General features: G+C 49.6%; 1 pseudogene; it reads left to right on the top strand.

The window, feature by feature from the left end:
• Positions 1–212: 212 nt before the first annotated feature.
• On the top strand, positions 213–3,573 carry LOC125717859 (uncharacterized; annotated as a pseudogene).
• The last annotated feature ends 308 nt before the right edge of the window (positions 3,574–3,881 follow it).

Consider the following 3,881-nt stretch of genomic DNA (forward strand, 5'->3'; position numbering starts at 1 on the left):
ACAACTGGAGAGACAGTGGACAGCTCGGAGAGACGGCACTCGGGAGCAGGGAGGTTAGCAACCCAAGCTGTAGCTTTTGAAAGGGAGCACACAATTTGTGCCACGAAGAACCCTAAGAAGAAATACCCCCAGAGGCGCCCGAAAGGGGAGGAGAATGAGCAACCCGAACAGATGGAGATTTTGGTAAGACCAACGCGAACGTTCAAACGACTATGAGTGCAGTCTGCAGATGTGGCAAGGTCTGCAAAAACCCGACAGGTCTGAAGATACACCAGACCAAGATGGGCTGTATGAGGAAGTTAGTGGTGCAATGCACAGTGCCAATACTAGGTACAGCACCTGGTAAGATGGAGATGGAACCTGGCCCTTACAGACCCCACAGTGCCCAGAACCTCCAAGCACCACAAGCTACACCCCAAAGCAGACCATCAGAACAGTGTCAGATTTTGTGGCCCGCTGCCAACAAACAGTCGGAGTGGCACCAGTTTAATGTAGATGTTGATACAGCCCTTGAAGTAACACCAATGGAAATGTGGACCAGAGGCTCAGGAAAATGAGCAGCTTCATAATGAGCATCGCATCAGACAAGTTTGGCATTAACGAACAATATACCACCAAGACTACTACTGCAGCGCCTATTCTAAGCCGCTGTGAAGCAAAGATCGGCCAACTCAGAGAAGAGCTACGGATACTCAGGAGCCAGTATAAGAAAGCAAGTCAGCAAGAGAAGGCAGCCCTGGCAGAACTCAGAGGTATGGTGTGGGAAAGGCTAACCACTCTGCGGCGTGCTGAGTGGCACAGGGAGAGGGGCAAGGAGAGGGTCCAATCCGTTCGGTTTCACAAATAAATTGCTGGGAGAGAAATGCAGTGGTCAACTACATGTCCAGAGGAGGACATCAACAGCTAACTCTGTGACACCTACAGCGATGGCATGAGAGAGCAAGACCTCAGCCACTGCACAGCTCTCATATGTCCACCTGAACCCAGCATACTGTTTAACATCAATAAATCCATCCTCATCAAATCTGCCAGAACAGCATCAGTACCAGGCCCCAGTGGACTACCATATAGGGTCTTCAAGAACTGCCCCAGGTATTTGGAACGTTTGGAAGATCTACAGAGTTATCTGGAGGAAAGGGAAGGTACCGCACGGATCAACCCCGGGGATCCCCAAATGACGTCAGGAAGACCACGCCTCTTGGGCTTCCTTGATCCACCTTTCTCCGTTTAAACAGGCTGTCAGATTACGGTTTCTCACTGCTATACTGGGTTGTCCGGTTTCTCCGGTTTCAGTGCAGCCACCTACCGCAAGCTGTTGCTGGTTATTTCCAATTAAGGGAGACTATTTTAGCCATCGGATCTTGCACTCCGATGCGAGATGTTCTATAGTTTTCTCTGAGTTTGAGTGTTTTCCGATTTCTTCCTTTCTGAGTTTTCTGACCTATGTTCTGCTTTATTGACCCTGAATTTCTGTTCAGCCTCATTGATGTCCGGCCTGAATCACCTGACCCTCGCCTGTACCCTGACCACGAGATTTGCCAAGCCCCAAAATCGACTCCGCACATCGCCCGACCCCAGCCTGCCCCACGACAACGATCTTGTCAGCTTCTTGGGTTTTTGGTGTTCTATGTTCTTCGTTAGTACGACCTGGACAATGAACTGCTTTTTTCGTAATTAAAGGAGTTTCTTTGCATCTGATTCTGCGACAGCATCCTCTTTTCCCCTACAAAACCCTCACACTGCAACAGTGGAGATATGCAGAGGGCGTGTAGATTCCCAAGGAGGAGAAGGCTAGCAACATTAAGCAATTCAATCTCTCTCATTAGTGTTGAGTGCAAGACCTTCTTCAAGATCATTGCCAATCGCCTTATGGCATTTCTCCTCAAGAACACCTACATTGACACCTCGGTACAGAAGGGAGGAGTTCCAGGCATCCCAGGGTGCATTGAGCACAGAGGGGTGGTGACTCACATTGATCCGAGAGACACGGGAGAGCAAGGAGGACCTGGCAGTGCTGTAGCTTGATTAACGGATCAATACCACACAAGCTTAAATTCTCCCCAAACGAGCGTGATGGGCTGAATGGCTTCCACTCATTTGTAAATTTCTTATGTTTTTACAGTAGAGTTGGCCCTGAGCAGATACCAGGTCCCAGAGAAGATATGGAATCTCATCCTTGACGATTATAAGAAGTATAATAGTCTGAGGGTGTCCTCTGGGACCTCAACATCGGAGTGGCATTGTCTAGAGAAGAGCATCATCACCAGCTGCACAATCTCTGTATCCCTGTTTGCATTGGCCATTAATATACTCGTGAAGTTGGCGGAAGTTGAGTGCAGAGGTTCGTTGTCCAGATCTGGCACCCGACAATCGACAATTAGAACATATATGGACAATCTCATTGTAACTACAACATCAGTGCTCGGATGCAGGTGGCTTCTCAAAGGTCTTGAATGGCTCATTACATGGGCAAGAATGAGCTTCAAGCCCACAAAGCCCTGGTCCTTAGGAAAGGAAAAGTGACTGACCAGTTCTGCTTCACCCTGGGAGATGCTCAGATTCCATCAGTGTCAGAAAAGCCAGTGAAGAATCTGAGCAAGCTGTTCTCTAGCAATCTGAGGAAGACCGCTGCACGCCAAGGTACCAGCGATGACCTTGACATGTGGCTCTTGGCTGTGGACAAGTCTGGGCTTCCTGGAAAGCTTAAGGCCTGGATCTACCCACATGGAGTTCTGCCTTGTCTCCTCTGGCCACTGCTTATCTATGAAGTCCTGATCACCATTCTGGAGGGCTTTGAGAGGAAGATTAGCCAGTTCCTACGCAAGTGGCTGGGCCTGCCGCGAAGCCTAAGCAGCATTGCACTCTTTGGGCATAGCACCAAGCTGCAGCTTCCTTTCAGCAGTCTGGCAGAGAAGGTCACCCGAGCCAGAGAAGTCCTGCTCTACAGAGATTCCGCCGACACCAAGGTCTGTGGGCAGTAGCAGACACCATTTGCACTGGCATCAACAACAGCAAGTGGCAACATCCCTCCAAGTGTACCATCACCCTCGTTCAAGCAGGCAAGAAGTCCCAGCCTCCAAAGAAGATCCAGGGGGGCCTGTTTGCTACTGCAAGGGACTGGCAACTACTGGTTGACCTGGGCAGACAGTTGAGATTCCCGGATGTAATTGCAGTAACAACACTCCGGCCAGACACAGTCTTGATGTCCGAGGCAAGCAAGCAGGTGGTGCTACTGGACCTAACTGTCCCCTTGGAAGAGTGGATGGAGGAAGTTCAAGAACGGAAGAAGGCCGAGTAAGCTGACCTGGTGGCTGAGTGTCGAAGGAATGGGTGGAAAGCCCGTTCCTGGCCCATTGAAGTGGGTTGCAGGGGCTTTGCAGGCCAGTCTTTACATCAGGTCCTGGGACTACTAGGGATCTGCAGCCTGCACAGGCGAAGAGCCATGAAGAACATCATGGAAGCTACGGAAAAGGCTTCACGTTGGCTCTGGTTGAGGAGGGGGGATGCGTGGCGTAGTGCGCTACCTGGACACAACCTGGGCCTGATCATCCCCCGGCTGGGTCACCCGGGTGAGGGTGTCTGATGTAAGACCCGAAACACCCAGTGACCCCGGTTACATCACTGAAGATGTGTCCAGGTTGCACCATAATGTGTATTTCAGTACTAATGTTATTCATAGTCACTATTATGATAACATTTTCTTGTAAATTGCCGTGGTATTTCTTGATCATTTAACATAATTATGTCTAAATTATTTTGAAGTCTTCATTACCAATGTAGCATCAGTTTCTTGAATCTTGAACTTGGAGCAGCGAGGAAGGCTGTTTATTGAAGCTTGAGTAGAAGTGGCTGTTTTTCTTTTTGGAAGGACTGGGGAAAGA

Source organism: Brienomyrus brachyistius, chromosome 1 (assembly GCF_023856365.1).
Source record: "Brienomyrus brachyistius isolate T26 chromosome 1, BBRACH_0.4, whole genome shotgun sequence".
Classification (NCBI taxonomy): Eukaryota; Metazoa; Chordata; class Actinopteri; order Osteoglossiformes; family Mormyridae; genus Brienomyrus; species Brienomyrus brachyistius.